Here is a 14,143-nt window from a genome sequence, read left to right on the forward strand (position 1 = left end):
TAGTTATAGGTCACAACATGACCCATTACTAATGTCAGGTCATATGTGACGGGTCACAATTTGACCCGTCACTATCACTTATTACTTATCATCGATGATGGATCACCTTAGGCCAGTCAAAAGTGACGGATCAAATTGTGATCCGTCACTTATTACTTGTCATCAATGATGAGTCACCTTGCACCTAACATAAGTGACGGGTCATTCTTTACTCGTCACTTATGACTTGACATAAGTGATAGGTCATGTTACGACCCGTCACTATTATCATTAATGACGGGTCATGTTACGACCCATCACTAATTTCATATCTTTTTTGTCTATTTTTCCTGTAGTGTTAAGTATATATAAAAGTCATTACAGAAATCCCTCCTGACCCCTTCCCTCTTCTTCCTCTCATCCATACACCCTGTAACTCTGATCCCTCCCTTCGGCCGTTGTCGCCCCCCAGTCCCTAATAGCAATGAAATAATTGACTCCAAGGTCTTCTACTCGGGCCCAAAAATTCCTCTATCTTACCAACTAGGCAAGCAAAATAGAAAAATATAAACTAGTAGGTTGTTGAGGATCAGTACAAGTTTTACTATATAGAGAGAGAGCTAGGGGAAAACTCCAACCTTTTTTGCTGGAAAACTCCAACCTTTATTGCTACGGTGCGCGTATAACGAACGATTGTGTTGCAAGACTGATCAATCGTGTAATGAATAAATGCCAAATGAGCGTCGTGTCTTGGGTCCAGATTCGATCAGTTATTTATAGTTATTATCATAGAAATTGTCATCGGTACCAGCTTAAAAACACTATCAGTACCGATACAGATTACTTCGCACTGATAGTCACGGACTATCAGTACCAGTTTTTTGAACCCACACTGATAATTAGTATCAATGCGGCTAATAAATGAAAACTAGCACTGATACTGAGACTATCAGTGTTGGTTCATAACAGGTAACTGGCATTAATAACCAACTATTAGTGCCAGTTTTTGGTACAAACTGGCATTGATAGTCTCGGTATCAGTGTCGGTTTTTTATCACGAGCCGACACAGATGACCCCTCCCCTCTGTGCAACATCTAGCCTTTGCTGACAATAGAACAAATAATGTCACATACAGCATATGCACATATAATCAGCTCAGCACATATAATATCATACACATACACAAATCATTCTCATCCCATTTCATTCATGCATACGTAACCATGTTATTTCATATGTCATTGACTATAGATCATAACTAATACAAGTTTACAACAAATGTTCATAACTAACACAAGTATTCACAAAATGGTAAGAAGTGATGTAATTCAATTGTTCTTGTTGACTGAAGACCTTGAATTACGCTTTTTGCCTTGATAAGAATCAGGTAACAAACTCTATGGGATAATTTAAGGGACGGAATGCGAACAACACCATTTGAAAATATGGTACCACTCAGACTCAGAAATGACTTAGTCATTGATGAACCCACAAAGTTGTTCCTGAATTGCGTTGATTCCCTATGGATGAGGATACCTGTTTTCAGGTGGAGGTCCTGCAATTACCAGAATTGAAGAAATCAATCTATTTGGACACAAGAAAGAATTAAAAATTAATCGTCAATATCTATACCACTTACATCAGCTTTGAGAATAGAACTATAATTGTTCTCGGTCCATCCATGCATAAAGTCACTTGCATAGTAGCAACATAAATTGTTGTCCTGTGTCTGAAACTTATAAGGAAAGTCTATTACGATTTTCCATTCCCTTCATAACTAAAAGTGACATCCTTTCCTCTTGACATAGCACACGTACACCCTGTATGTGTGTGATTATTGACCGTAACTAGACTTAAATTCAATCAATTCGAAGTTTACTAAAGCGTTAATGAAATTATTTGTTTACCTTTGTAGCAAGTCTATGATGGGTTGGTATTCGGCTACTGGATTTCTTTTCCCATTTAGGACAACGATACTGGTATAGTCTGACGTCTAGATGACAAAGAGAGTCCAGTGAAATCTGCACATATGTCACCATAGGTAGTCCTAAGTCCTAACATCGTGATGCTCAAAAAGAGTAGTACAAACATGGAGGAAAAGACGTACCTAAAGTTGTAAGGTAGAAGCATGTATCTGTTTAATTGGTATGTTTGATTAATTTGAAGTGTAGAATCCTCGATGAACTGTGGTTGGGTGGTGACCATCGTCTGGTTAATTTTCATTGGGTTGAGGAATCCTACTTTAGTGAATTCCTTTTGACCGCATGTATATATCTCCATTCTACATAGCCAAGAAGTTAAGACCTCCAGTCTATACAAGAATTCATACTATGAATTGTACATGTAAGACACTTACAGAGTCCACAAACTTATGAGTTGAATGCCGAGAGTGTCTTGGTGGTACAGTTGATACATTTCATCAAAATGAATCCGTACTTCATCTTCCCCTTGGAGGAAATCACAATGTATGTATTTGAGCGCCAACATTTCTCTACAGACCTTCGACTATTCCAAGTACCAGGCATGGAATCTCTGTATTTGGATTGTTAGCTCCAACAGGGACTCGACCCATGGTTTGCCAAGCTTAAATTCCCAAATTGTTTTTGCCTTTTTCAATCTTAGACTCGATATAAAGTGCTTCTTTTATCATTCCTGCGTCAATTAGAAAGTTTCTTTCTAATTTTTCCTTTTGTTCTATCACTTTTTGTTATTTTACCTTCTCTATCGACGTCTGCCACAACTGTTTTTCACCCAGGATGCGCATAGTTAGATTTTAGCAGTGGGTCTGCAGGTCTTGTCAAAGTCTGAAGAAACTTGGCAACTGTTGTTGGATCGTTAGCACTTTTCTCTGGCTTAGTACACTTGAAGTGTGTAGTGACATCGACGCTCACTTTCCTTTTGGTTTCCTCCTCAATTAAATCATAAGGCAGAGGAGATGTCAGCTGCTTAGATGCTGACTGCCGCTTCTTAGTTGTTGCTCCCTTCTAAGACAAAGTCAATTTCTGAGATGACATCGACTTCTGAGCTTGTGCAGGTGCTACCAGCTTCTAGAGCATGATAGGTAGTGGCGGCGAAGAGGTTGGAGATCTTCTTGGTGGATGTGGAGGCGGTAGCGGAGGCGGAGATCTCCTTGGTGGTTGTGGAGGCGATGGCGGAGGAGGTGGAGATCTTCTGGGTGGCTGTGAAGGTGGCAATGAAGGAGGCAGAGATCCTCTAGGTGCATCCAATGACTCTGAACTAGACCCAGACTTGTCTGTGAAACAATATGTCGTGCTTGCACCCTAGGACGTAATGGCCTACATTTTTTGATATCCTCGTTTCCCCAGCCGCTTCAGGGTAATCCTGCTTGCTTTTATGGTACTTATGTATTACCATGTCCATGAGTACCCTAGCATATCCCTGTGGTATCAGACGACTGTTGAAGAGGGTCCCTTCCACCCACTGCTCAGCTAGACCCCTAGCCACCATGGTGGGAACACCTAAGACTGTCACGAGAAGCTTGCATGATGTGCTTTCTGTGATATCGTCCACGGCATGTCGGATTAAGGCTTCTCATGAAAGCCCCATGGACGCGCATCTACTCCGGGATGACTAGGGCTCGGCAGCAAAGCATTATCTGTGACACCTAACAGCTCTTGCCTTACTTGCTGCCTGGCTTGCTACATAGCTGCTTCTATTTTGGCATATGTCATCTGTCTCTCCTCTGCAAGTTCTTCTTTTAGCATGGCCATCATATCCGAAATATTTTCTTTTCTTCGTTTCTTATAAGTACCGGTGTTTTGTTCAAAGCTAACCTTCTAAGGCCTCAAACCCTTGCCGCGTGTGCGACCAGTGTGCTCCTTGTTTCCCAATGCCAATGTTAGATTGTCGTTCTCCCTGTCTACCAAGAAAGATGAAGGTGATGTCCCTCAGAGGCAATCACAAAGATCATTATATCACCCGTCTATGTTAATGTACTTTTGAATATGTTATTCCAAGAGTTACTACCTTTTACATTGATTGGCTAGTATGTGACTTATTCATGAAACTCTTTGTTTATATCATGATGTTATTCTTAGTCGATACCTGGTCGCATATCATTGTGATGATACATAAGACCAATAGAAGATCACGTTTTATGGATCATAGGCATAGAGATACCAAGTCAACAATGTGGACATTTATGTTAGATAACTTGATGTTGGATAGACCCACCTTGAGATACTACTGGGATTGTTATTTATGATGTGCTATCAGTTGTTATCTCAAATGGTTTACCTATAGGATTCTTAGACCTGAGATCATCATTGATTCCCATAATGTGTAGTGACATAATTTGAGGCTACCTAACTGGGTAGTCATAAAGGTAGTTTTCGAGCTTGTCATGAAATATGTCATGGGGTCTGAGCGATCAAGATGGAATTTATCCCTCCTTGATAAAAGGAGAGGTATCTCTGGGCCCCTTGAGGTAGTTGGATTGAGTAAGTGCATCGCCATGCCAATATGATTAAGGAGTTAGTCATGATGAATCCACTACTTGATTGAGTGAATGGTCGAACTATCACAAGGGTGGCACGTATCTCATCTTGAGCTTGACTGGTATCATGAGGCGAAGGGAGCAGTGCATGTGTATATCAAGGTTCAGCCGATATGATCTTTTGTGTATACTCGAGAGTTAAGATGTCCTGCTAGGACTGCTATTGATTTCGGTTTGGAAAGGCTTTCTGAGTCGTAGCCGTTTGTAAATGAACCTAACGGGTCACACACTTAATGGGTTGGAACAAAAGATGCAAATTGGATTCGTATATGGGTTTTGATTGGATTGTGATCCATGAGAAGTTAGAGACCTAAAGGGCTTCGAACGTGGGAGCCCATTGGCGAGCTCTATATAAGGAGAGGCGTGGATAGGGTGTGCTAAGGTTGAGCCACTTTGAAACCCTAGCCGTAGCCTTCTACACGATCTCCTAAAACCCTAGCCGCATGTGCGGTGCTAGCACATCGTGCTCGGTATTTCTACCCAGCACGTGTGGATACCGTAGAGACGTTGCTGCTATTGCGGCGCTGATCTTCTCAGGGAGTTGATCGTGACGTATTCGGGACTGGTCATCAACCGTGATGAACTGGTCGATGTACATGCTCGTCTAATCGTGAAGCACAATGCGACCACTCGGATCTGGTGGAGGATGCGATAGACCTGATCGGGAGCTGGTCGAGGAACTGGTCAAGGAACACTACCACCAATTCAAAGTTGGTAGGGGAGTGTGACCACCTACGTGGGGCTGGTCATACATCTGATTGAGAAGTTGCTGGAGTTTGATGCGCACGATATTGGATTGGTCTACTGCAACTCTTATTCCGCTGCACTGCGCGTCGAGCGGTAATGACCTATGGTCTCCTATTAGCATGGTTTCCTGGATGAATGCGGTAGAAAATTTTTGTTTTAGGATAGCGTAGCCTACCCGTTACCCAATGAAAGAGCCATGGGAACACTGGGCGTGGGCATCTCTAATCTTCTGCGTGAGTTCCAGTTCTCATTCACTTTTGAAGCATAAGCTTCTATGAGTCGCAAGAGTCATCCCTCTCCCATATAGGTAGTTCTTCGCTCGTGGAGTCCACTCGGCCATCACACGTGTGACATTACTTTTAGTTACGTCTTCTTCCATCTTCACCCACTGGTTAAGTTTCCTAATGTACCCGCGCGAGCCAGTTCTGTGGAGGTATAAGTTCTTCTAGGAGTTGGCCTTGTTTGCTTCACTTATCTTTTTTTGCTTCCCGAATGTCTATTCTCCATGAAATCATTCCAAAAATCTTTCATTGTAGGATAATCATCCCAATCCGATGTTCAACCCTTCAAGTGATAATCTCTATACAATTTACCCTCAAAATTCTAAAAAAATCTACCCATTATGACTAGGGTCGAATGCTTTGACCTTTTGCGACAACATGCGAGTACTCATCGCTATCGTCGCATCACATTCACTTACGCATCAAACCCAACGTTCAAATTACGCATCACATTCACTTACGCATCAAACCCTACAGTTTCAATGCAAGCAACACATCAAACCCAACGTTCAAATTACGCATCACATTCACTTAGCAACCACGAGTACTCATCGCTATCGTCGCCTATCGTTAAACTCTCAGAACTGTTGTAGTCATAAGGAACAACGTAGTTCAGGTCCACGCTAGAATGTGCATCATCGCCCTCAAGGTGGCCAACATCTTGACGGTCCATCAACTTTGCCGAATGAATAGCCAACTTCTGAAGGCTGCTCACTGCCTCCTCATGTTGGAGTACAAGCCGGTTTGCATCCATGGAGCACTTGCATGAACATTGATTGAAACTTTCATTTGCTATCTTTCTTAGGTCTACAACTATATCATCGGTCTTTTAACATGCCCATCCATCAGTCATTGTTCTACAACCATCCAAAAGAAACATACCATTCCATATAACTCTCCAAATTGAAAGACACATAGACTTAATAGGTTGAGTATGCATAGATACTTGGCTTGATCACACAAATTGTCAATGACCAGCTCGGATTCAATCACATGCATGGGATCAACGCTCTCCGGTTTGTCGGTCTCTAAAAGAATGAAATGGTGCAATGTAAGAGAATGATGGTCATGACATGAAAGATAAACCAATGAGCATGAAATTTGGTATGGAGATTGGGTAGTGAGTTATGAAGTAAATAGAACAAGGACCAGCTCATTTCAACAAATGAAGCTACTCCAACAATCAAATACATCGAGACCTCAACATTAGATAAAAATTTGGTAAACATCATAGATATCATTGTTACTAAGGACAAAATGCAATGTCTAGCACATCAATTGCTCACATGTAAATAAATTTTCACTAAGTTTCATATCTAAAGGCATACACGTGGACTAGTGGAGTAATAATCAATCAGTGTACTTAATTTCTAAAGGCATACAAGTGGACAACTGAAACTACTACATATGCGAGGAATCCAATATTCAGTTTTTCTTGTTAGCCAGAGAAGAAAATGGAGTGAAATGTGAATATCTATGTAACTGCTGCTACCACTTGAACAAATCAAATAACTACTGCTACCATGCTGAAATAAAGAAAGTTGAAATCTTATATAGTTCTACAGAGAATTGCTATTAAAGAAACATGAATAACCATCACTAATTTTGTTCTACAGATGGCATCTTTGACACATTAGATACTACAAGACATCATTAATTTGGATCTTGGCTCATCGAACAAAGGATTAGCTGATTATTTTTGTTCTTGACTCATCAGAACAAGTGATAACAGTACTGCTGCTAAATTTTTCTACTTATTTTCACTACATAAACAAGCTGGTTTACATAACCCAAAATCAATACAGGATATTGATAAATGCAAAAGAACAACTTCTACTAGCTATTGTACATGACATTTCTAGCAAATGATCAGGTGACCTGAACTATAACAAGGAACAAACAACTTGTGACCTGTAGCAACATCTATTGATTGAAACATTCAGAAAGCAATGGATTTGCTAGCCCATCCTATTGATAATCACCTGATGATTCAAACTGAAACCAGTGAACTACAAAAGGCACACCTATCACCAAGGAATTAACAGGATAACAATCATAAGGCCTAGATTATTACATGTATGTGCCAAACTACCACATGCAACCCACTAGATCCCCTCAAGCAAATGCACTCTGATCAATAGAACACAACCAGATCCCCCTACGTTGCAGCATCAACCATCCCCTAATGCTGAGAAAAATCATAAATCCAAATGCCACTAGATCCCCTCTGCATCTGACCTACCAGCTCACCTTGATACCACCACCAGCAGAGCAGCAGCAAAGCATCGGCTCTGTGGGAGACGAGAATGGTGGCGGCTCTGTGGGAAATAGGGACAGGGACAGCAGGGAGGCGATGTTGATGACAGGGACAGCGTCGACTCTGTGGACGACTCTAGGGAATCTACAGCATGGGTGAATTCTCGGCGGGTGAATCAGCGACGGTGTAAGGGTGGGGAAATGGGAGCTAGGGTTTTGTGAAGACAGGCTTTCGGAGATGGCGACGGTGGGGAGGCGGTGTCAGCTCTGGGGACAACGATGGGGATGAGCAAGGTGGTGCTCCCGGTACGGTGACCGGCACGGGGACAACAAAAGGGAGGTGGAGTCAGCTCCGAGGTTGGTAGTTTTGGGTTAGACAGTGGAAATCGGCAGGTGCGCAAGGGAGGAATGGAGAGGCTGCAGCCAACTCCTTCTTATATAGGGATAGAGTATCAGTACCGACTGTGGTCTACAACTAGCATTGATACTACTATTAGTGCTGGTTGTATCACCTAGCTGGCACTGATAGTTGGACTATCAGTGTTGGTTGTGGTCTACAAACGGCACTGATGCTAGAATTAGTGTCGGTTGTATAACCTAGCCGACATTGATAGTTTTTTTCTTTTTTTGACAACACATTTTGTTGTATATCTAGGTTTGTAATTTATTGTATATTAAGTAATTAAAGCTTTTTACCGAATAGAAATTAAGGCATATTCTTAGTAGATACGAATTACATCTATAACTATCAGAAAATAGGTAATTAAAATATAAATGATAGATGTAAAAATTTTACTTAGTACAAATTATAGCATATTCTTACTTACTACATGTTCTTGATACAATTACTACAAATCCTATATTAATTATTACATCAAAGCTGCTTTCATTTAACGATTATATATTTCTTATGATCATGGCGTATGTAGGTAGGTTCCTTATTATCGTCAATGAGAGGCAGGTTGACATTCTCTCCGAAAGGAGGCAGGTCGTCGAAATGATTGTAGTCTTCCTCATTGATGACATCCTCAGCACTAATAATCTTTCTTTTCCCTTGTAGAACAACACGGTGTTACTCCCTGTTAACTGGGTCCATGTCTTTTACATAGAAGATTTGAGTAACATCTTTGGCAAGAATGAATGGTTTTTCTCTGTATTCGACAAGTTTGAGGTTGACGGTAATCATACCATATTTGTTGGCATTCACTCCACTTATTGTTTGACCCATTGGCACCGGAACAGGGGGACCTTCAACTATTCCCCATATTGAAGCTTCCAAATCTCCACTATGATTCCATAGTAGGTCTCCCTATTGCCACCACGGTCATAGGCATTAATACGGACACCACTATTTTAGTTAGTGCTCTTGTTGTCTTGTGCTCTCATATAAAATGTATAGCCGTTAATGTGGTATGTTTTGTATGTATGAATCGTAGTTGATAGCCCATTAGCCAACATTTCCAATATTGCATCATCTGTATCTTCATCCATCATGTGTCTACGTAACCAATTGCTGAATTATCTCTGTACGCTCTTGCAATCCAATCCTTTGACTTTGTTGGATTTGTAGACCGTAGCATTTGCACGTGCTTATTGACATACGGGTCCACTACAATTGATTGTTGCAAAATTGTGAAATGTGCTTGGGTGAATGAAACATAATTGTTTAAATGGACTATATTATGACCTAGTGTCCCTTTCGCCTTAAGCCTTCCCTCATGGCGAGATATAGGCTTTCCAATTGCTTTCAAATCTATGTAGTTGATGGCAAACTCAATGACCTCCTCCATTCCTCAGCCTTGAACCATACAACCTTTCAGCCAACCTTGGTTCCGAACATATTTCTTCAGAACTAATATGATCCTTTCAAAAGGATACATCTAATGCAAAAACATGAGACCAAGGTACTTTATTTCATGCACGATGAGAACAATGAGATGGGGCATTATGTCAAAAAAAAAGATGGAGGGAAAATAATCTCAAGCTGGCATATAGTATGGACCATGTCTTTCTGTAGCATTGTTAGTTTGCTCGGATCGATGAACTTCTGTGAAATTACGTTGAAAAATGAACACAACTTTATGATTGGGTCTCGGACCTTGTCTGGCAGAATACCCCTAATTGCAACAGCAAGCAACTGTATCATCATCATGTGACAATCATGGAACTTCATGCCAACTAACTTCAAAGTTTTCATGTTCACTAATCTCTTTACGTTGGAGGAGTAACTGGTTAGAACTTTGATTCCATGAGAGCACCTGCATAGGCTGATCTTCTCTTCCTTGCTCAGGGTGTTGCAAGTCGTGGAAAGTTCGTGTTCCCCATTTCCTAGGATTTTAGGATGCAGAATTTTCCTTAGCTTCATATCTTCTAGGTTCAACCGTGCATTGAGTGTATCTTTTGTTTTGCCAGGTATGTCTAATAATGTACCAATCAAGTTATAAAACACATTCTTCTCAACATGCATGATGTCAATTACATGTCAGACCATCAAGTGCTTCCAATAAGGTAAGTTCCAAAAACTTGATTTCTTCTTAAACATAGGAGCAAGTTTTCCTGTTGGAAATTTTGTACTGCCTTTCCCCTTTCCATGGACAACTCTAAGATTCTTTACCATCTTATATAAATGCTCCCCAGTGTGAACCTTCGGAGCTTGACAAGCCTTCACTGTCTCATCAAAAGCCTACGGTGACGCATATAGACCATTTTCTTACAGTTCTTCAGCCATAGCCCCCCTCCCCCCTGTTTCATCTAAGCACCATACACATCCATTGTAGCCTTTTAATGTCTTTCTCGATAGGTTTGCAAGAGCATTTGTCGATAGGTTAGCAAGATGGATCATTACGAATAGCATTTCTCGTAGGGTGAATGCTCGTATTTGTATTCATCCCACACCCTTACGCCATCTTTCCATAGTACATGGAGATCTTAAAGCAATGGTTAGAGATACACATCGATATCATTGCCAGGTTGATTCAGCCCATTGATTAGCAAAGGCATTATAAGGAACGTCTGCTTCATACACAACCAAGATGGAAGTTTGTAAATACAGAGAGTCACGGGCCAAGTGCTATGACTATTGCTCATGTTGCCGAAAGGATTCATCCGATCTGTACTCAACCTGAACCTTATATTGCTCACTTTAGCTTTGAATTCCTTGTATTTTGTATCAAAGTTCCTCTATTGCATTCCATCAGCAAGGTATCTAAGAATTCCATCTTTATTGCACCCTTCGGCATGCCAACACATGAACTCGGCATTCACTTTGTTGGTAAACAATCACTTCAGATGGGAGATTATAGGGAAATACCAAACTATCTTAGCGAGGGTTCATTTATCCTTATTCTTCTCTCCTACATCATTTCTATCGATATCGTCAATATTGCGCTTATACCGTGATGCACCGCAAATGCGACACGCTTCCAAGTCTACATCCCCGTTGTGAAACAACAAGTAGTCGATTTGACATGGATGTATTTTCTCTACTTCTAACCCCAACGGACAAACAATCTACTTGGCGTTGTATGTGTTTTTAGGCAACTCGTTGCCCTATGGAAGCAAGTCCCTCAAGAATTGTAACAATTCATTGAAGCCCTTATCAAACCAACCACTGCCAGATTTCATTTGCAGCAACGTCAGCACAACATGCAACATGTTGTTCTCTTTCTTATAGTCTGGGAATATGATGAGCAATGTTGGCCTGATCTTCCGATAGGTAGCGATAAGTCGGTGGGTGGAGAACTCGACGTTGATGATCCAAAGGCTTCGACCCGAACAGATCGTCTCCCTTGCAATTACTACACCACAGCTCCGATGGTTATCAACCGTGTCGCGCGGTGGACCTCGCCAAGAAGGCACAATCCCTGCAAGTGTACCGAGAACACAAGCAAGAACGTAGAAGATGCAATCTAAAATATTGCGAATTGAATTCAAGCACTCGAAGTCGGAGTTCCACAAACACTTGAGGCGGCCTAGTCTGTCCGGAACAAGAGCGAAAATCTCACAACTGTGTGTAGATCAATATCTAAGCAAAACTCAACCCTAATTAGGGTGGTGGCTACTGTATATAAAAGACTAGGGTCGGACAAGGACCCCTGGACACGTCCCTAATGGACTCCAACACGATACATGGCCCAACGGCCCAAAAGATGGTGGCGTAGCACCCTGACAGATTCTGGATGTCCACTTGTTTCGACAATTCCCGTTGACTCAGAAAGAATTTGGACATGAGACCAATCCCGTTGGAAAGCTTATCTCCTTAGCTTTCCAACCATGTGTAGAACGTCGAAAACAGAGTCTGTATGCATCCTGGGCGATGATTTTAGTGCAAGCTGGTCCTGGACTCCGAAACGGACTCGAACTTGATTGGACCTCCGCCTTGGCTTGGGCGCCCTTACTGTTCTTCTCCCGTGTTCCTAAGTAACAATACATCACAATTATTCAGTAGCATCCCATCCTCATCAAAATATAAAGGAACACTAAGGAACGAGCTCACCTCATGATTTAGTTGATGTGCACGAGCTCGTGTCAATGGACCTATTGTTGGAGAAATACTCGGTGTGTGAGTAACCGAAAGAGTGATGTCCTCATCATCCTCCCCCTCTTGAATTGGAGTCGTCCTCGACGCAATGTCATCTTCTTCTCCCAAGTAAGGCTTTAAATCTGAAATGTTAAATGTGGGACTAACCCCATAATCTGCAGGCAACTCAAGCTTATATGCATTATCATTGATCTTTTCCACAATTTTAGAAGGACCATCAGCTCGAGGCAACAATTTAGACTTTCTCAAATCAGGAAACCTATCTTTGCGCAAATGTAACTACACAAGATCACCAATTTCAAAAGTAATATGTTTCCGACCTTGGCTACCATAAGTTCTATACTTCTCATTCATCTTTTCAATATTTTGCTTGGTCAACTCATGCATTTTCAGAATCAAATCAGCACGTGTCTTAGCATCAAAATTCAATTTCTCGGATGTTGGTAAAGGAAGTAAATCAATAGGGGCACGGGGGTTAAAACCATACACTACCTGAAACGGACTTACCTTGGTGGTGGAGTGAACTGATCTGTTGTAAGCGAACTCAATATGGGGTAGACACTCTTCCCACATCCTCAAATTTTTCTTCAAAACAGCCCGCAACATGGTGGATAATGTGCGGTTCACAACCTCCGTTTGTCCGTCGGTTTGAGGGTGACATGTCGTTGAAAACAGCAGCTTTGTCCCAAGTTTATTCCAAAGTGTCCTCCAAAAGTGGCTCAAAAATTTTGCATCACGATCTGAAACAATGGTGTTAGGCACTCCATGCAAGCGAATGATGTCCCTGAAAAATAAATCAGCTATGTTTGTAGCATCATCGCTCTTGTGACAAGGTATAAAATGTGCCATTTTTGAAAAACGATCCACAACGACAAATATACTATCCCTCCCCCTCTTGGTCCTAGGCAATCCTAAAACAAAATCCATAGAAATATCCTCCCAAGGTACACTAGGAATAGGAAGAGGCATATAAAGTCCATATGGGTTCAAGCGAGACTTAGCTTTATTGCAAGTAGTGCAGCGTGCCACGTAGCATTCGACGTCGCGTCTCATCTTAGGCCAGAAGAAGTGAGCAGCCAATACATCCTCGGTCTTCTTCACTCCAAAATATCCCATCAAACCACCTCCATGCGCTTCCTGCAAGAACAATAGGCGAATAGAGCTAGCTGGGATGCATAGCCTGTTAGCACGGTATAGTAATCCATCATTCAGCACATATTTATTCCAAGTTCTTCCTTCGTTACAATGTTCAAAAGCATCTTTAAAGTCCAAATCAGTAGCATATAATCCTTTAATTGTTTCTAAACCAAAAATCTTATGATCGAGTTGGGACAACATGGTATAACGTCTAGATAACACATCTGCAATGACATTGTCTTTACCTATCTTGTGTTTAATGATATAAGGAAAAGACTCTATAAATTCAACCCATTTAGCATGATGTTTGTTCAGTTTGGCTTGGCTTCTAATATGTTTCAAAGCTTCATGATCAGAATGAATAATAAACTCCTTAGGCCAAAGATAATGTTGCCATGTTTCTAAAACTCGCACTAAAGCATACAACTCCTTATCATAAGTCGAATAATTAAGAGATGGCCCATTCAATTTCTCACTAAAATAAGCAATGGGTTTACCTCCTTGTAGTAGCACTCCTCCAATTCCAATGCCGCTAGCATCACATTCTAACTCAAAAGTCTTACCAAAGTCCGGAAGTTGGAGTAGAGGTGCATGTGTAAGCTTATCTTTCAGCATATTAAAAGCTTGTTCTTGTGCTGGCCCCCATTGGAACCGAACGCCCTTCTTTGTCAACTCATTGAGTGGGG

Source organism: Phragmites australis, chromosome 12 (assembly GCF_958298935.1).
Source record: "Phragmites australis chromosome 12, lpPhrAust1.1, whole genome shotgun sequence".
NCBI classification, from domain to species: domain Eukaryota; kingdom Viridiplantae; phylum Streptophyta; class Magnoliopsida; order Poales; family Poaceae; genus Phragmites; species Phragmites australis.